The sequence below is a fragment of the Myxine glutinosa genome, chromosome 7, assembly GCF_964187855.1.
Source record: "Myxine glutinosa chromosome 7, kmMyxGlut1.1, whole genome shotgun sequence".
In the NCBI taxonomy this organism is placed as follows: domain Eukaryota; kingdom Metazoa; phylum Chordata; class Myxini; order Myxiniformes; family Myxinidae; genus Myxine; species Myxine glutinosa.
Genome location: NC_136267.1, coordinates 83,175,553 through 83,197,567, shown reverse-complemented (window position 1 = coordinate 83,197,567; position 22,015 = coordinate 83,175,553). Strand labels below are relative to the sequence as shown.

At 41.1% G+C, this 22,015-nt stretch overlaps 1 long non-coding RNA gene across 1 annotated transcript in view; it reads right to left on the bottom strand.

The window, feature by feature from the left end:
* Positions 1 to 22,015, bottom strand: part of LOC137430573 (uncharacterized) — a 110,769-nt gene that overhangs the window by 14,146 nt on the left and 74,608 nt on the right. The gene's annotated exons all lie outside the window — the stretch shown is intronic.

Below are 22,015 nucleotides of genomic sequence, written 5' to 3'. Positions count from 1 at the left end.
TATACATACATACATATATATATATATATACATACATACATATACACATATATATATATATATATACATATACATATACATACACACACAGGTATCAGGACCTATTTAGGTCTCACCCACAATTAGATGGAATAACCAATCAGCTCTCACCTAATCAATAATTACCCAGGTGGATAGGATTTCCATAATTTACCCCATGCTCTTTTAGCCAAAGAAAGCAGCTGCATCAAGCTACTCAAGATAGCCCTTTTCTGTTTTAAACACTCTCTGGATTCCTCTGCATCTGCAGACATTTCCAAGTAGCAAATACATACTTGCAGGTGGCTTTGTTCGCTCCACTCATCTCTCTTTCTTTCTCCTCTTCTGTTCATTCATTCCTTGACATGTTCTGCACAACTATGAATCCACTAAAATACTGTCAGTGCATTGCCTTTTACTCTCAGTCACTTTGCTCTTTCATGAGTCTCGATCTTCTGTAAAAAGACAGATGGATGGCTTGACATGGAATTCGTTTTCCAAAATATATTTTCAAGTTTGCTAAATGATCAAGTATTGTGAAATAAAACATTAAAGGCAATCAAAGTCATGCTTAAAAATCAGGCATGCATCCTACCATATTAAATAAGGCAATTCTCTTTACCTATGTGTGTATTATATTGTTGCGGATCTCCCGAAGCCCATCCACATTAGAAAGGGGGCGATTAAACCCCTTTTTCCCCTTGGGTCTTCATGTCCACGAGGCCGAATCGCCACGTCCGCAGCGAGCGTGAGAAAGGGTATCGGGTCGACGCCGCACGTACCTTTGACCCACGCTGCTACGAAAACGGGGATCGGACCTCGCACAAGCCACACTAATCGATTACGCCCGAGCGGTGTGCGTATCACGTGACTCGTGCCATTACTTTTATGGAACCCGATTCGAGCGGTTTTATTCGTACTATGCTAGGCCAATTAATGGAAGGGACAGGAACGATCACATAAGAGGAAGATCACGATTTATTATAATGTACAAGGATGCGGAGACACAGAGCAGGCACTTAACCAATGTTAACTTATCCCCAGACAAAGGGCCCAATCACTCACGCGGGGAAATGGAAGAAGAACAGGGTCGCGCACCAAACGCGCCTTGCCGTCGGTCACTCCGGGACAGCTCGCCCGGCGTGGCCCTGTGGCGGTCACGACACGTATGCAGGGAAAATGCAGGCAGGAGGAGATCGCGCGTCTGTAGCCCGGAACGGTTCGTCTTCACAAGCGCGATTTATACAGCCGCAGAGCACAGGGCACAGGGCACAGGGCACGGGGAGAGTTCGTGCACAACGACGCTATTATAACCGTTCGGTTCAAGCACTTCGACTTGTTCAGGGGCTGGGCGACTTTCACTCCTCGTCTCTCGTTCTGACACGTTCTCGTTCTTGCTCTCACCCGTTCTCACCTCTCGTGCGTTCTGCTCGCGTTCTGCTGATACCCTGACTGAGGCGGGGGGCCCGGGGCAGGGTTCTATATAGCCCCTCCCCAGCCTCACCCGAATGTTCCATGCTCCTCCTCCCGTTGCCGTGGTGAGCCACTCCCCTCGAGCTCTGATTGGCGGCTCGCTGCTCACGGGCCACTCCCTCCTGCAGCTCCTCCCTTCAGACTTGTTCAGGCCGAGCACGTGGCATTCCAGCGCAAAAGAACACCTCAGCTCACTGGCCTGCTCAACGCAAAACTAACACAGGAAAGGAGACGACCTTACATTTACTAAGAAATAACTATACTACAGCGAGGCTACATGTTGTGATGCGTCTACCTATGAGGGGGGGTTGTGGGGGGGGGTCATCCTTTATTCTCAAAACCGTAACAATATGTATGTGTCCATTTGAAAATCATAGAAAAAAACAGGGCTGGGTCAATCTCCACCAAAAAAATTATCTAATTTCTGCTGTAAACACTGTGCATTGTCACATGTTATTAATAAACGCTATTATCACAGAACTTTTGAATGACATTAATTTTCTAAAGTTCTATGCAAGCGTGAGCTCATGGCTCTTTTAGCCAAAGAAGTCATAACAAGAAAGAGCACTCAGAGATTGCAGACCCTCGCTTGGACATCTTCATGTGGTGTATTTTGTATGTTGTTTGTTTTGTTTCAGATAATGTTTGTTTTTCTATCCAAGATGGTTGCCAAACCACATGACATATGACATCACCATTTACACATTATATGCAACAATGGTGTGAGATGATATTTGTAAAACCTCACATTGATAGGGTAAGCCCTTTCAGAGAAACAATTTTTTGAATATTTTCCTCAAATCCAATATGGCTGCCAAACCAATATGGCTGCATGTTTCCTCAAAATATGTTTCAAAATATGTTTCCAATATGTTTCCTCAAATCCAATATGGCTGCCAAACCATGTGACTGATGATGTTATTATTTTATTTCAACATTATATCCCCATGGCTAGTCGAACATATGGTTAAAATGTAGCATTGATTCGTTCAGTGCTTTCAGAAAAGAACAATAATTTCATTGATGCAGTTTTTGCATAAAATCCAATATGGCTACTAGACCATGTGACCTATTACTTAATCGTTTTCAAACTTTATCCCCAAGGCTAGTAGGTTGTGTGTTTGTGGAGCTTCGCATCAATCTAGTAAGCCATTCTGGAAAAGAGGGTTTTTTAAGGTTTTCATTTTCAATCCAATATGGCTGCTGAACCACGCGACTGACGACATCAATTTAATTCTCACATACAAGTTTTGTGTAGATCACGCTCAAGAAATTTCAAACTGATCAGATAAAGCATTCTTCTTGTCTAATTATGATGCCACAACGATAGCATGTATGATGTTGTTATTAATTTTGGGTAGGCATATATAGATTTAGGTAGATCTGCATAGGTAGGTGTCTGGCTGTCGTGATGGGGAATCTTGATGAATTAAGTTCTGTAGCCCGAACGTTGGATTAAGCTTGTATCTTCGTCCCCATTATGAGGAATGGGGCATGTTAAATAGTTGTAGGGATTAGGCTAATTCCCACGTGTGTGAAATCTCTGTGATCATTCCGGTGTCCCTCATGGCAATACATCACATACATTAGTTAGGCCCATTAGCACAACACTAATTAAATTCCCCCTCCACCACAAGACGATAAAACTGACCGGAAGAGCAGACAGCAAGCCGCCGCGCAGTGTTACACCATGGCGATGAAACATCGAACAGGCAGGCTGAGAGACATGTCCAGAAGGACTCTTGATTGACAGGGGGGAGGGGCGAGCAAAGAGCAGGCCACCGATTGGCAGAGTAAGGAAAGACGTGTGATTGGTCGGGGAAGGGACAGAAAGCTTCCCCGTGATTGGGGGTAAGGAAGGTGAAGGACGTGCCACACTGATTAGCCACCGACCGATGACACCATGACCAATCAGTGCGGAAGGCGCGAAACCACTACCAAGAGGCTACGCACTGGTTGGAGGAGAAGTGCCGGTGACGTGTAAAGGAGTGAAAGGTCACGAGAAAACGAGGCACCGGTTGGCAGAGGGAGAGAGTTGACATCAGACGACGAGATATAAAACCACTCGCTAGCCGACATTTCCTCCCTTCTCGTTTTGGCTTCCTTCCTGCCTGGACCCCCTTCTGCCTTTGTCTTTCTCTCGGTGAGACCCATCTCTCTCGTTATTGGACCTCCTGCCTGCCCCGAGTTTCCTTTGCGATCCGCAAATTGCCTGCGCTACGACGGACGTTGGGGAAACGTTGGAGCGCCGTCAATTCTCCTCCCTGGCGTTCACGGGCGAGCAAGGCTAGCCGCTGAGCGGGCGAGACCGGCGCAAGCGAGGTGCTCAATGAGGCCTGACGGAGCGTGAACATCGGAGCCTGGACGGCTGAATGGACCCGACATCCAGACATATAAGACGCACCACAGAACACAACGAAACGTTAATTTTATTATCCTTCCATTTGTCTTGTGTATTTGAAGTGAAATGTGGGAGCACTCCAATAGAGGGGTTTTTACCGTCACGTCCTTTGTTATCGGGTACCATTCAATAAATATTTCTTTTTGTACATAATTCCGTTTTCGGTTGTGAGTTACTTTTCGCAGGCTGAAGACTGCGCGGGGCCGAGAAGGTAAGTGGGCATTCTCCCCCAAACCCTCCTGCCCGCGTATGATCCGCCATTGAATTGGATAACGCCTCAGTAAGCTCGATTAGCCATCCGTGGATGCTCTGTCTTAATAGAGTCGTCCACAGGACAACTATGATATCATCATTAACATATGTTGTTCCCCATGGTGAATACTTGACAATGAGCCATGTTTAAATTTGTGCCATGGAGCGGTTTCAGAGATATAGAGGAGCAAAGTTTTTCGGTTTTTCCAAGATGGGGCCCGTTCCACGTGACCTATGACCATATAGTTATCATTAAATTTATACAGGAGGAGGCACTCCTATGGTGAAAATTTCGTGTCAATCGGACCAACGGTTGCAGAGAAAAACATACTCACGCTTTGTGCGGACAAACAAACAGACAAACAAACAAACTGACCCAAATGCAATACCCTCTCCTCTGGAAAGGGTAATAAAGAAAAACACACATGGACAACCTTGAAATACTAATATTGGAATTTGTCTTAAAATACAAACTAATACAGGAAAAGAAAACAAAATAAGATAGCCCATCATAATCATTTGATTTCCTAATTAATTGACATATGTGGGAAAATTACACGCCCAAACCAGGAATCGAACCCAGGTCCTCTGGTGAACGATTCCTGGTCTGGGCGTGTAATTTTCCCACATATGTAAATTAATTAATCATAATCCTGTTCCCTTATTTAATTGAATTTGATTTTTAACAAATGATAAAACGTTTCCAGTAATGCTTGGTCTTGTCTCCTTTTTCTTGCCTATTCTTTTATTGAGCACCTCAATGGATGATAGTAGTTCACATTATAATTGTCAATTAAGTTTTTTTTTTTACAATACCCAGAAATTATCATTTAGGTTAATCATTTTTTTCCCTTCAAAATGTAACAGTGTAAGCATGCTACTTATGGTAAGCATAAAATAAATGTCATTTTGAAAAAACATTTCCAACGGTGTCATCATTTGATGTAAAACAATAAGGTCAATGGGCCATAATATTCCCCTGGCCCCTTTACTCACTTACAGCCTTAAGAGTCAATATAAAATCAGATTTGATGTGATAGTGGATTGAAATGTCATACTTTACAATCAATATTCAATCTGATTCAATCTGACTTACAAAGTCACATTGTCCACATTCAGACTACGTTCGAGCATTAAAATGTAGTAAATGTGTAAACTGAATAATTTATAGCCACTTGTTTTACCATCGACATTTGCCTTTACAACTCACAATACAATATGGTGCAATATTATTGCTTTAACAAAAGCCTTAGTTCATTGTCAAAAATCTGCTCTGCACTGTCATACATTTCACATCTTTATAGAGTTATTGAATGTTTTCAGCTTTTTAATATTTCTTAAATGTAATTAATATTATCTGTTTTTTTCTGATATTTGTATACCTTGTGCACTTATTTGCAATTTATAGACGTATTTGTTGAATAATTTGTTGTTGTTATATATAAATTATATATAACAAATATAAATTGTTATATTTGGCGTTTGCTTTGTCATTCAATGTAAATATATTTTCCCATTTTAATGTAAATGCGACCGTTTTAGTCTTCGGACTATGGTGTTGTATATTTTTTTATGTTAATAAAACCGAACTTATAATTATTATCATTATTGTTACATCTTGTTATATCACCATTTATTTTCCATCATGTAGGATTGTAGGGTCATGATCACTGGATTACCATTTATGGTCCAACAAATTATGAGATATTAATCAGCATTTAATGCACAAGACCACATATATGGCTGCTCACAATCTTTGAAGGGCTCTGAACCTGAAGCTGTTTGTTTGGTTAATTTAATAACTTTGATTGTGAGAATATACAGGGTGTTCTAGCTGAAATTATTTGATTTTACACATTTGTTATTAACAAACTTGATGATGCAAATATAAAACTGAGACCACAACACAAAGGAAAGTCAAGCTTTGTTTCATGTTTCATTTCATGCTCCATCTCCAAACAGAGAGCGATAGGACCCTTCTGTTTTGATCGTTATGTCGATACGAATGGCTACTTGGAAATGCTACAGACATTCTTCTTCATGGAATTTCTATGTTAATGTTTACGGATGAGGCACCAATGGTTTCGTGCATGCCCACACACCATAGATTACATCCATTCCCGACTCAATAGCAGAGGGCATCTCAAACAGTTTCTCTGCATGCTTTATCGAGAGCCTCCCCTGGCCTCCGACAATCGTGTATCTTAATCCATGTGACTTCTTATTGGGGTTGCTTAGAGAGCCAAGTCTACAAGATGGCCCCCAGGACTGTTGACAACCTGAAAACATCAATCCAGGATTGCACACATTGTAATAGCTGAAACACTTTGAGGAAATATTTTAGACATCCTGTGCAGACAGATATGTCCTATGTTTAATCAGAATGGTGGTGATATTGAACATTCCTTTCGATGAAACAAATCTAGAGAATTTCCTCTGTATACTGGTACCATTTTTACGTTTGTGTCGTTAATAATAATGTCAATGATTATAATCATTGAATAATAAATGTGTAAACTGAATCGCATGGAATTTCATCGCTGATTTTTTTTGTTGCTGAAATGAATTTTTTTGAAAATGAATTTTGCTGAATTTTTTTTGTTGCTGAAATTCTTCGTTTCATATCTGTGATTGCTGGTGGGAAGATAAATTAATTATAGTTCTCTTGATATGGCTTAGAATCAGTTCCCTTAGGCATACACAAAGCAATAAAAGTCCCTTATGACACAATTTGCACTCGTTGACCATGGGAAAATAAATGTCTTGAGTGTAAATACCATGTCAAGTGTTAGTAACTCCAGAGATGTAAATATAATGAGCAATTTCATTGTGCCATATGGGTTGCCTTAATGTAAAATAAAATTCCTCATAAGTTTAAAAACACATTCTGAAATCTTAAACTTGTCGTATTTTTGCACAATTTGTTGACTTTTATTGTGACATGAATGGCCATAATAAGTAAATAAAAACTCCATGTAATAATTATTCCTGCCAGGGAGTAATGCATTCAATCATGTCCATCCGTCCGTGTGTGTATGTGTGTGTGTGTGTGTGTGTGTGTGTGTCTGTGCGTATGTGTGTTCGTATGTTCGTGTGTTCGTGAACAAGATATCTGGAAAAGTTCTTTGGTGAAGTTCTTTGGTTCTTTGGTGAAGCACAGGATATTATTCCGGATCCAGGAATTTTTTGGGGGAATTTTTTGGGGAATTTTTTTTTCTGTTTTACTGCATTAAAGCTTTTATTCTTATTCTTAAATGATATTTTTCTCCTCTAATTCCGAGATATATCAAAATTAATTCTCTGACAATTCCTACTTTCTTTTTCATTTATTGTTTTGGGGAGAGGGGATGTTAAACAAAACGTATTATTCCAACTAAACCCACGGCGGGAGTATGCGCGCTACTGAGTGGCGTTCTGGTTTGATATTGTAGACAGTTATGCATTTACCTAAAACAAAAATAACTCCGTTTTTTAATACATGATCTACTGCTTGCCACACACATAGTGTAGTTGTCACACACACACGGATATAAAGACGAACATACGTGACACAACACAAGACTGTTGGACAAAACATGCAGCCACTGAGCCTGGGGGATTCCCGATGTACTCTGGGTACCAGCAACATCACAACAATGGCGCTGCTTTTCTCAACGCACTTTCTCAACGCACAACGCACTGCAGGGCACTTCAGAAGAAGGAATTTTCTCCTCCCCAGGGATGACAACCAATGTGGATTGTTCATGCTCTTAACCTTTAAAATGATGAACTGCAAGGAAGCAGCATATACCATTTTTAGTATTTGGCATGACTCCAGTGGGATTTCAACAGATGACCTCCCAGAATCGGAGTGAACGCTCTAACCATTATTTTGTATAAAACGTACGCAAGTCTAATTTTATTTGGATATTTCATTTTTCCAAGTTCATAAGCAATGCCATCATGCTGAAATGTTTCCTCAAGTTTGATATTTATTTTGTGTATGTTTCGTTCATTCAACAAGGGAAAGTAACAAGAAAGAGCAAGTGGTAAAGAGCAAGTGGCATAAAGAGAGTCTAACTGAGTAGATAAAAAACTGCTTTAAAAGAAGAGAATAGAGTTCATCAATCTTGAGGAAACCTAGTAAAGTTATAGTGACTTTTATGAATTCGAGAATGTAGAAGATGATTCAAAAGCAGTAAGCAACTAGGGAGTTCATAGAACACCTTACCCTGCTCAGTCTTGAGAAACAAGGACATGGGCATAGTCTGTGAGCGGCAAATTTGATTGGTTGTCATGACGTAAAATGCTGTAATATTTTGTCCAAGTACTGCTAAACGGAAGGGTTTTGAAAGTGTGAAAAACGTGTTTGTCTTCTACAGTGTTCAAGTGGATAATTCAATTGAAATAAAAGAAACGTCGTATAATTATTATTTTTTCGGAAGTTTACCACCGTTGATGCAGCGCTTATTACACCACCTTATTTAATATGTTACATACATTAGTCATGCATGTCTGTTGTTTGTGTCCTTTATGACGTTCTCAAAAAAAACAGTAAGTTTCCTGTTTGGAATGATTTTCAATTTTGTTTGACTGTCAGGCAGGTAGAGTATTTTTACGGCATAGCCCATAGGGCAAAGCCATCTAGAACAGTGTTTGTCCATCTGTATGTATGTATGTATGTATGTATGTATGTCTGTCCCCTCAAAAGTATACCAATCAGAGCTGAAGATCTGGTCACATGACAAGGTGATGTGATTACGTCTGATGTCATTACGGTGATAGGCGGCTGACTCTCCACACATCGCCATTTTGATTCCAATTTCGTTCATGCCGAACATATCGTCGAACCTTTCATATATCACAATCGCCATGCTCTACCTTCATGTTTTTCATTCAGTGTTAAACACAAACAAACCGATTGTTAAAATGACCATCAAATACCGAAAGCATCGGCGTTACGTCTCTTCCAACAAAACGGTACGTACCCAACCCTTGTGGGGTATAATCTAGATTACGGTAGATCTTCCCTCAGTTCTGTAAGTAAAACTTGCCTCATGGATGTCTGGATTCCTCCAAATTTCTTTGTTTAATGTTACAGGCGTTACGCCTAGGTCCCCCGTTGGTGAAGTGATGTGAGTTGACAAAGTGGAAGACGCAAGGCGGCCATCTTGGATTTTGACGTGGCGACCCAATTTTCAATAGTGTTCTTCCTTATGCCTAGATACACCCACACACCAGATTAGATGTTAGTAGTTCGTTTATTTTTCAAGATATTCCGCTCACAAGGTTCAGACATACATGGCGGCGGCCATCTTGGATTTTGACGTGGCGACCCAATTTTCAATAGCGTTCTTCCTTATGCGTAGATACACCCACACACCAGATTAGAAGTTAGTAGTTCGTTTATTTTTCAAGATATTCCGCTCACAAGGTTCTGACATACATGGCGGCGTCCATCTTGGATTTTGACGTGGGTTGCACCAACACACCAAATTAGAATTCGGTCCTTCGCTTACGCACGCACGCACACATTTACGCACGCACACACGCATGGACGGACGCACGCACGGACGGACGGGAAAACCATATTCCCCCTTTCGCTCCGCGGTGCGACGGGGGACAATAAACAGCATTAGCGACTGCTTAAAAAGCTAATCCTGTGTGTCTGTGGTTTATAATATTTTACAAGCCCGGCTATGCCGCTGTTAGACTTTCGGTCTTGATGCCTTGGTGGTCTTGATGGCCTTTAAAATGCATGTTGTTGTTGTTGTTGTGTCACTCCTCTCTGTGCATGTGTGAATGGGACAAATTCAGGGCCAAAATACTGTTAAATGGCAGGTTTGTTTTCCGATTTGCATTCAAAATAGAACATTCAATTGATATTATGTTATTCCTTGATCATAAGCTGATGCTTGTAGACAGACAGACAGACAGACAGATAGACCGAAGCAATTGCTTAACCTCACTTTTGCTTCGCATGCCGTGGCATAATAATAAGCTGCTTCAAGTGCAGCAAGTGGAAATATTCCATTGTTAATGTATTTTCATCATCAGCAGCTTGTTTTCAGTCCACTGTAGGATGAAGTCCTCTCTCAACTCATGTTAGGGGGTATTGGCAAACTTGCCACACTTGCCTTGTTTGGGTTGATGAGAGAGTTTCGGCAGGGCTGCCACACTTTCCATGTAAATGACGATTAACTCTTACATGAGCCTCGACTCTGTATACAAAAAAAAGGAAATATCGAGGGTGCTGGTTATAACTTACGTAGTCTTCACAAAAGACACTGAGATCATTAACATCCACCAAGTAATGGTGCTGGCAGATGAATCCTCTAGCTTAATTTCCATCCAATGAATGACAAACACATCGATGTATTACACTGCATGCAAAGCAACACTTTGACAGTTTATAACTGGGTCGTGCCTATGGAAGCCGATGGAGTGTTAGAGGCCAATTCAGATTGGTGTTTCTTCATTCATTCATACACATAAAGCACCGGCTGGGGTTTTCATCATCCCCTGATGCAGGGGGGCAAGGTTGATACAGTAACACCCATAGATTAGAAGGACAGGGATTAAAATTTTGCTATGGTACTGCAATACAAAGACCTTGTCTTTTCAAAAGATACCATACAAATCATTTATGTATCGAACCCAAATACAGAAAGGACATCATGCTTCGAATCACCATGTAAATGGCGACATCATGTTCCATGACTCAGGACTTACTGCTATCACTGCACTTGGACAGCAGCTTTGGTCTGATTGGACTCCACATGGAAGAAATCCCCAACCAAACAGCTCAGAGGTGAGTACACTAAAAATTGAGCTTTCATGCCAAATTTAAACATACATTACGCTACATTCCGTGAATGTCTACGATCCAGTTACAAACTGCTTGCAGCCTCCAAAATCCAAAGTGATTGGCGCATTTAAATTGATGACAAAAACTTTGCCTTGTTACATTGTAGCTTTTTATATTACGATTTCAGGAATCTATTTTGTACACTCTGCTGCCAAATAGGATTCGTTTTCAATTCAAACGTGAAGAAACGTATGACAGAAAAACTAGGTAAATATTTTCCTCCATTGTGACTTGAAATTTCATCCATTTGCTTGAAAATGTGATAATGACAAATAAGCCATCATTTGTGGCCTCAAATAATGATTTTAGTATGAGATGCTAAAGTTGTATGTGTGTGTGTATATATATATATATATATATATATATATATATATATATATATATATATATATATATATATATATATATATATATATATATATATATATTGTTACTGATCGCGGTTTAGATGTTACTTTGCCGAGCGAAGGCTCCGCGACCGAACAGTTGTTCCCCGACTCACCCGATTCACCCAGAACTTTGGCCGTATCGCACCGCAGCTGCCCAATCTGGAAAACTCTAAAACGACGAAATGCAAAGAGGAAAAGGAATAAAACGAGAAGACGGACAGAAGAGTAATTGGATTTATTGTACACACAAGCAAAAAGAAAGCAGTCACGTTTATTTACAACACATAAGACGCAGGTGACACAGTGCAAATACTAGCTTATACAGACTTAATTAACCCAGGGACAGAACAAACAAAACAAACTCACGTACACAAGAAGGGTGGAAAGGCAGGAGGTGGATGGCTGGAGGGAGAGGAAGGTCCAAGGGGGTCCTGCAGCACAACCGGCGCGTTTAGCAGCCGCCGTTCCTTCGCGGCCCTGCTCAAAACCGCCGTTCAGGCCCCAAGCTGCTGTTGTGGCTGCTGTGGACGTCGCGTGCTTTGCCAGGCCTCGTCTGACTCGTCTGGTCCAAACCCTCCACTCTTTCTTGGTCCACTCACTCCTCACCACCGACTCCTCACCGCAACCAACTGACCACCACCACCGACTCCTCACCGCAACCAACGCAACCAACTGACCACTGACCACCTCACCACCGACTCCACTGACTCACTCCTCGCTTCTTGCGCGCGCGCCTTTATAGCGCCTCCAGCGATCAAGCCGCCGGCCTTCAGGACACGCCCATCGGTGTGCTCACCTCGGCCCTGGTTGGTCATGCGACCCTCTGGCTCCGCCCTTGATGACGACGGGCGGGCACGCCCCTCTTCCCCGACCCGAGCACTTGTTCAATGGTGGTTTTGGAGGGGAGGTAATTGGCAATCGAGGCTCGGCAATGACGAAAGGGGATGTGAAAGGAAATGGAGATTTTGGGGATGGGAATGAAAGGGGATCTATTCTCTTTCACTGGTGCAATGGAGTACTTCAATTAATGGGAGACACAGCCTTACTCTAAAACACAGAATAAGATAAAACTATCAAACAGGGGTATTCTATTATTGGCTGACGTGTATGCTTGTGGACTAATTATGGGATGCCCTTTCACCTTTACACAGCTCCGGAGGCAGGGGGCGCAGAATAAACAATAATAATAATTTACACAATCAAAAAAATATACAGTCCTCATATCCGCAACACTGCACCCTCCTCCTCTTAGGCACGTCCCGGGCCTACAACTTTTATTTAGTGTGACACGTAGGTGTAGTTCCCTCTACTTTCAACCTGACCCTGAGTGCGACAGTTTTAAAACATAAATAAATGTGTCCCGCTGCTCCATTGCACCCTGCCTAACAGACTTACGCCCACAGTTAACCGAATTGCGGAATGGTCTTCAAACTATACACTGACGGTGGGAAGCATTATTTACAATGATGCTATTTTTATTTACAAAACTAACCCAGGACCTGTGATTGTTCTTTCTGGGGGGGGGAGACAGTCTGCTCTGCATCGACGCACCATGAAAGCACCCAAAACGCACCAATACAAGCACCCTCAAGCACCAATCGGTGCAGTCACCATAGTTCATCAGTGTTCAATGCATGTTCAATAAAAATAAAATCAACAACCCCTAACCCTGCAGGTGATCTCTTGCTCTTCGGCTCCCTCTGCTGGTTATTATTATTTGGTCTTCCAGATGTTGTCATTCTTTCATTTTCTTACTGGCGGCCTATTTGCAATAAAGTGTGCCCAATGTGTCCTTTTTATTTTCTTTATTTATGGCCCACAGGGCCGACTACGTGTGGTTCACCTGTGGGGCATCGGTGCCCTGTGGCCAAGGTCCGCCAGCAAGATTTCGGGCCCTCATGGCCGGTTCCAGCAGAGGGGCCATGCCCCAACCCATGGGGTCCATAAGTGGTGCTCGGCCACAGGCATGTGGTCCATAATGTGGTGCATCGATGCAGACAGCTGGTTCTGGGAATTTCGGGCGCACAATGGCCGACCCATGCACGCTCCCCTCGGCGCCCAATGGCGCACAGGTCATGTGGGAGACAAAAGAGACAATTGAGCGAGGGGTAAGGTCACAAGGGTACACATCAATAAGGCAATGCAAGGCGAAATGCGTACGGAGGGCGAAGTGAGAAAGCTCGTCCCTACCGTACGTCACCCCCCTGTCACCTACACTACCCTTGCCCTTACCCCATATTTACAAAATCTACCCATTTACAAATTCGTCACTACTGTCACGTCTTCCCCATATTTCTCCTATACCAAATTCGTCTCCACAATCCCTCTACTTCAAAATTTGCCATCACCAAATTCATCATCAATCCTCATAAGGAGGAAGAGATGGAACATCAAAGCACAATGTCACACCCACGTCATGATGCGTCTCACAATCCAAACATTTGCATCATAAAAAATAATCAAAACATGGCATGGTGTGGAGTACCTGTCACCTCAGGTGAGTGGATGCAGATGGTGCGAGGAGACTTCATCCTAACTACTTTCTAAATGACATTAACACACTTTACACTACCCGGGGTCTTTCCCTGCAAATCCATTGGCCAACTTACACTATGGGTTCTAAAAACCAATTCCCATTGACCAAACTGTGGTGCTTCTCAATTTGGGGTCTCACTCCCCCGATTCATCTCCCGGTGCCCTCGCACAATTTCTGGGCTGCGACGTGTAGCTCTCCCAGCAGGTCTACCCACCTGCACACCTCCACCACTGCAGTTGCCACCCGAGCTTACCTAGCTCCTCACCCTAACCTAACTAACTGGGGAAGACCCCTCCTGGCTCTGTCACCCCACTCGGTGCCCTCTGGCACTGGGCTACCCGGGTCCGTCCTCCGGATCCTCGGGCCCCATCCACAACAACTACTATCGGCTCCCAGAGCCCACCTGCGGCCTCACCTGGCCGACATCCTCACAGTGGTGGAGCGCCCAACCAACTACACACACTAACAGGCTACACGCCCAGCCATTTCCACAACACTAATGCACCCATCCAAAGACCATTCTTTCACCCGCACCACAGATGCCAATATCCAACCACAATTTACCTATACCCTTGTAGGGGAAGTGGTGGGTGAGACTCAAGACGCCAATGGTCGGAAACAGGTTTTACAAAAGGTCTGGTTTATTAACTGGTTATTCACTTCATTCCATTACCAAATAATACCGTTTAACTCAATGGACCAGGTTAACTCTATTCGCATGGTCCTTCTCGTTCGGCCGATGTTCCTCCGCCATTCCCGTCGAGCAGAGGTTCTGAGTATGAGTGCTCTCTCTCAGCGCTGTTCACAGGGTTCCGTTCCGTTCCGTAGGTCAGAGCTTCTGGTCACAAGTCTCCTGGCTCATAGTTTGCTCTGGTTTTTATGGGCCTTGTCGCGCTAATCCCTTCTCCGCTAATGCCCCGAGGTCATGCATGCACCGAGTCCTGGCACCAGCTCGCTCCCCTCCTGCTGCGAGTTCCATTTACCAAACGATAGGGGGGTGCTCCAGCCTGGGGCTGTGACCAGGTGGACAAGAGATTACCATGTTCGTGCACATTCTTGGCATTCATTTCTATCTGCTTCGTTACCAGTCTTAATCAATGAGTTACCAGTGCCAATCAATAAGTTACACTGAGTTACACTTCCACAATTCCCTCAACTTTTTGTTTTTGTTTATATTAACCATTAATCTAAACATCAATATAAGTAAACAATCAATCACTACAAGTAAACATCATTACAAGTATAAGTAAATAATCAATCACTGCAAGTAAACATCATTACAAGTATAAGTAAATAATCAATCATTTTGGTAATCAAATTCCCTTAGGCATACACCGTCATCCTGCAAGAATCACAAAACATTTCGTTGGTCATTGACTCCTTCCATATTGTTCAATCTATTGCATTTGCATCACAAATATATTTTCAAAACAACACTTCACCATCACCAAGATACAACAATTTCACTTCATTTTCAAGTTTTGTAAAGCATCTGCACCATCTGGCAAAAACGTTTGCCTCCACACAAATGTTGACTTTGTTTGAAAGGAAGGGCTGATCACTTGTGTTTGAATCCAGGTATGAAACATTTTCTCCTAATGTCTTCATAGCTCCTGCACTACTTCGTGTAGGATTTCGCTGTTGTGGTAACATTGCGGAGTCATAGACTGACCCTGCTCTCCTTGTAGCATTCTTGCCACTTTTTGCTGTAAACCATTGTAATTCCTGAACAAGGCCTTCACCCAGTTGTAGTCGACTTGTCTCCTCCCTCATTGTGAGTGGGCAGCAAGTATTGGTGTGACGTTGATTGGCCAGCAAGATGTGGAACAGGGATGCCGGATGCATCCACAATGATGTTGGGACCATGGTGTTCAGGTCATCCATGGTCCATACCAGGAGTGGCCCGCAGAATCGCGCACAGCTGTTGTGAAAAGGCACAGCCATTGGTTTGCAGCTCCATGCTGGCTCCCCGGAAGTTGTTGAAGTAATAACATATGTCCCCGCATTTCACAGAGGTTGCGGGTAAAATGTCGTTGTCCTGCAACTTCTGATGTGATGAATGTTCGAAGCCTTCGAACAAGAGTAAGTGATCGCCTTTCTTTCATATGTTGCAGTGTGATCCAGGCAACTGGTCACATAAATTTCCTTGGTGAAGGTAAGCATTCATCTCCAAGTTACACGGGAGAATGTCTTCATCATTCTTTGAGAAAGAGGGTGTATGCCATGATTAACTTCATTTTTAGCCACAAATTTTCTTTCTCGAACTTCTTCCCAATTCCGTTAGCACTCCCTTCAAAATGTGATCTCGTCTTATCCTTATGCTCAGTCACATCTGAATCTGCTTTCCGCACACACTGAATCAGATAGGGTACATCTTACCATGTAATCAGCATAATCATGTATATCTTCCGACAGTTTCACATTCAACAATTTGTTGTTTTTCCTTAACACAAAAAGTTATATTCATTTATATGCGTCACACAAATAATATTCAATCAGGTATGTATTTTATTACTAAACTAAGAATAGCATCCACAATTGCTTTCAGGTTAATATAGTTCAAAAATTAACTCATGCAGGTATTTTAGCACTACTCTAAGAAAATAAATTGTATATGATTACAATCACAAACGGGAATACCTAATTCCCAACAACAATTTTCCAAACCAACAAATTAAGCATAATGTATTATTACCATAATTCCTCTCCACTTTTTTCTTTTCCCTCTTTTTTTTTTTTTTTTTCTAACAGTGTGTCACTCGTGGTGATATGAGTTCACTGATATTGTAATTGACACAACTCATAACATTGTCGTTATGCCATTATCTTAATTCTACTGTATTCATTTGCAACATCACTTGATTTAATCTTTTAATCTCAGTAATTATGTCGCCATAAAAGACTTCCTTTTCTGGTTCCACATTTCTTTCCTCATTTGTCACTTCATGCGTTATCATCGTGTTGTTGGTTACCTTATTCAAACACACCGTCACTAAGGCTTTCAAGCAAGCCACCACTAAAACAATTGCCAATATAACTACTAAACCAACAAACAAGTCTGCTACTCCTTGTATATATTCATACCTATGACATAATTATATGTTGATGACATTCAACATTATATACCAAACTAACAAGCTTCCTAAAAGGTAAATAAAGAAAATCCCTTAATATGTAACATAAATCAGATTATTTGTCTTACCCTGATCCCCCTATCTCCCGGGGTTGAACTCAATCCCCTGATCATGAGTGTAGTTGTGATACATTTTTTCACTCATGTTGTATTAATATCAGCAGGTAATTGTATGTCATGTAGGCAAATAAATGTCACTATCCCAAGTAGGAATATCACATGTTGAAAATGTAATGTTTATCAATGCAAGGGGTGTTAAAATGTAATTCAAATGACTGTAAATCACGACTATCATTTATCTGCCACTGAATGTTCTGCTGGGCTGCTAGGTGCAGCCTCATTTTCTGTGGGATCGTCCACCTTAGCCCCATGTGCTTGTTTGCAATGAGGGGCATGAATCCAACTTTCTATTTTGGGTCCATATTTTTTCCTATTCTTATCAATCTCCTATGGTTTGTCATTTCGTTCCAAGATACCGCAACCAAAGGTTTTAACCAAAGCTCTACCAAACTATTTCCAATTTGAACAAAAAATGCCAGTGAAACAATGATTCGAAGAATTAACTTCAAGGGGTCAATAAATTTATTCTATAGCCAGATCTAATTTTCCCATCCAATAGTTTGCCTTGCCACATGTCATATTATAACACTTTAATAAACCTTCGAAAAATGTTTCCCATCTCAACAAATTTCCTTTTTTCAAATAGCCATGTGTAACTTACGTATTTAACTACAATTTCCTCTCAATTTGTTTGGCCTAACTGGCCGCAAAAGTGGCTGCCAGCATGCAGTACCGTTTTTTATCTACCAAGGAAGTGTTCGTCCACACAAGACCTCTACCAAAATGTTGTTTGTAAAAACAAATCTGGGATTTCTGATTACATGGATGCACACTCTCAGGACATTTTCAGGCTGCTGTTAACAATCCACTACGATAAATTAATTCCTTTACCCACAATCAAATAATTAGTACAAATTGAGGATATTATCCCTGTCACATTCTTTTATAGATTCATGATGTTGGATCTAATTTTTTTCCAATAATTTTCCACTGCTGTAGGGAAGAACAATAGCTCTCATAAGTCTTAGTAATATCGTACTTAATTTACCCAGCATCGAATAATTTATTTACTATCCTTTCTCATCTGTTAACCAGTGACTTTGTTTGAACTCCAGAACTGAAAAACTCATAATAGTTCAAACCAGCAAAATTTTCTTTACTATTTTCCCATATAATCTATGCCTAAAACACATCCATACATACAGCACAATTTATATGCTGATAAAATTCAAGTTTATATATATATAAATCCATGAGCAGAGTACTCTGGGAAGTCAGTGTAAGACCTCTCCAAAATTTGGCTAATTTTGTACTCCCACATTTTTATGAAGCTCATATCCATAAATAGCTTTGATTCTCATATAAATTCGATCACAATGGAATCCCAAGATTACTCCCAATTTTTACTATTAATGAATAGCTGCTCATAACTCAGCAAATCAAATCTTTATTCTCCATCTCCCTTGACAAAAGTGATAATTTTCATAACCAAATTATATTTCTATTTTTTTTTTTTTTTTTTTTTTTACGAATTCTCTCGATATGCGATCCCATCCCCATGGAACTATCTATTTTTATTTTTTTTCAGACAAGGCACACTGTCGGTGTCAACAATCTTGTAAGATTGATACACAAAAACAAAAACAACAAACACAAACATTGATACACAAAACACACACACACGCATGCATTATGCATATTTGTTTGCGTTGGAACCATTATTTACAGATCAGGATGGGTGTCAGTTTTATTTCATTTTCATAAAATCTGTCCTTCAATTTTATAAATGCTAATACGCAAATGGACCAAAAAGTTTATTTTTTAGAAAACCCCTATGATGTCACATTGAAATTACCCTTTCAGTTCCCACCATAATTTATCCAAATTTGACTACACACCCATTTGCATGTCAGTCGACCACTGACCTATCAATCATGCGGAACACTAGTCCGAAATTCCCACCTGATCATCATGTGACTCTTGTCACTTGGTTTCAAAAATTTGCCAAGCAATTGTTCCAACTTTGTAAATTTAAAATTTTGTGCCCAACATAAAAGGTCCAATTTTGGCATTTGATCAATTAATTACTAATTTGCTTACAAGCAAAGAAAAAATGAATAATTCTTGCCCCGAAAACCTTTTCAGACACAAGAATCATCGACAGTTATTCATGTTTGTCCAGTAATCTAATCTGTTGAGGCCAATCGTCATTTGGGATTTGCCGCAATGAAGGCCTAATCATTGTCTGAGGTATCGGTCAGCACTGGTACCCTTGATCTTAGTTTACCCTATGAACTTGTCTTCCTTTTGGTATACGGACATCCTCTTTTCCAATGTCCCATCCGTCCACACTTGAAACACCGGTTTCTGTCGTTGCCTGGTCTGTGCACCTGTGCACTTGTATTGCTGGGCTGCATCTCTACATCCCTGAGTTGCCACTGCAATCTCTCGTTATCTCCCGAAACACGAAAAAATTCTCTGTACCGTCCTTTTTGGGGAGACAACTGGAAATCAGATGGGACAACTGTCCCTTTCATTCCTAATTTCGAGGGCAGTTGTGCATTTGTCTCCTCCACTGTATCCTGTATCCTTTTTATTTTAAGTTCTAGATCCGTTATCCGTTCTTGCTGTTCCCGTTGTCTGGATTCACCATCCCAAAGATGGAATGCAAGCCAGTCTACCGTTAGATTCTGTCTCTTCCTGGCTTTCAATCTTTGTTCCAATCTTTCCAATCGACTTCGCTCAAATGTACCATCTCTTGGAAACTCCTCATCATGTCCCTTTGTCCACAAATACCAATTCTCGACCTGCCTTATAGCTTCGGCACCATAACGGTCATACATATGATGTGTACAAGTACCTTTTTGTGGAATCTCTGGTTGTCCTTGTGTATTCTTGCAGGCTCCATTTCCCATTCTGCCTTTTATCAAAGTAGCGTTGGATGTGTTGTAGTTTGTTCCTCTAAAGCTTCACTCGTACCTCCAGGAAGGATCTCTCCACCTGTTCAAACGGTGATTTCCAGAGAATCTCCCTCACCTGTGGCTTTTGCACAATCCAATCTCACAGATCAGTATTTGCAGATGAGCCAGAGGGTCAGTATGGAATGGGTGAATCCTCAGGTGTCCGCTCTGTTGACGGGGAAATCACACAATGGTAACCGCACATATATATCTGTATATAAACTCACCACCTTGCTCAATTTTCCAAGGTTGTCTTCACATTGATAATATCTCACAAAGATATCAAAGCTTCTTTCTTGAGACCGCATTTTCATCAATCAAACAATCAATATATTCAATTCAATTTATTCAGTTCAATTTATTCAGTTAAATCAAATTAATCATTTTGGATGACTCCTTGCATAAGCCCTTTCCCCAATGATGTCAGGACAGGTCCATCCATTGACTGAGATCGAATCTCATCGGTCGTCACCTCTGGTTCGTACCTCATGTCAATTGATGAATCACCGTCCTGTCCTAGGGTCATATCTGACATATTTCCCCATTTTGCCTGGTCTCCACAAATTTTCTTTGCAACCACTAAAGGCAACTCATCCTTCATTCGTGAGACAGCCAAAATGGATGGCAGATATTAAAGTTCATTGGGAAAAATATCTCATCATTTTTTCTTTTAATAGTACCCAAAATCTCTTGGCAATATAAATTTCGTAAAACTCCTGAAATAAGACTGTAAAATTCCTTCAATCATGCTAAATTTTGAAACTCCATCGCTTGTAACACCCAATTTATCCCATAGGGCTTGAAAGTTCTTTCCCAAGTTCATGCAATCATTCTGCATTTGAACCCTATGATATCATTCATAATAATCATCATGATTTTATAGTCATGGTCATATCATAATCATCTATTTAAAACGAACATTTCCTTTATCACCACAGCTATGTGGTATAATCAACAATAGAATAAAACTGTACATAGCAACAGGCTACCTCATGGCCACTTAGTATACCTATTGACAATAAGTCATAACAATATCGAATAATCATTGAACAATTCAAAAAATCGCTTCCACTGCTCCAGCCGCAGCATTCGTCATTTTGTCTGCTCATCCGCGTGACCAAAACGAAATAAAGGGAGCTCAACCATTACACAGCGCTTTTAATGGCGCATGCCATAGGAACTCAACGCAATTTCGACTCGGCCAGAAAAACGAGCAAATTTTGCAGGATGTTAACTGGAATTAGTCGTGAAAATATATACAAAATACACAAAAATACACACCCACAAAAATAAACAACAAAACCCAAACAAACCCAAGGTCGACCCTCTTACACAGTAAATTACATCATTTCAGCATCGTATTGATTGCTGAAATATTCCAGGGTTTATACACACCTTAAAAGAGGTATGCGTGGTGTTGCCCCCTCCCACGTTTATTCCAGGGTTTATACACACCTTAAAAGAGGTATGCGTGGTGTTGCCCCCTCCCACTTTTAATTCCTCATTAAATTCCTCATTAAATTACTCATTAAATTACTCATTAAATTACTCATTAAATTACTCATTAAATTACTCATTAAATTACTCATTAAATTACTCATTAAATTACTCATTAACTTAACTTACATAGTTTCAGCATTGTATTGATTGCTGAAATATTCCAGGGTTTATACACACCTTAAAAGAGGTATGCGTGGTGTTGCCCCCTCCCACGTTTATTCCAGGGTTTATACACACCTTAAAAGAGGTATGCGTGGTGTTGCCCCCTCCCACTTTTAATTACTCATTACATCGTTTCAATTAAAAACATCGCTTCTACTGCTCCAGCCGCAGCATTCGTCACTTTGTCTGCTCATCCGCATGACCAAAACGAAATAAAGGGAGCTCAACCATTACACAGCGCTTTTAATGGCGCATGCCATAGGAACTCAACGCAATTCCGACTC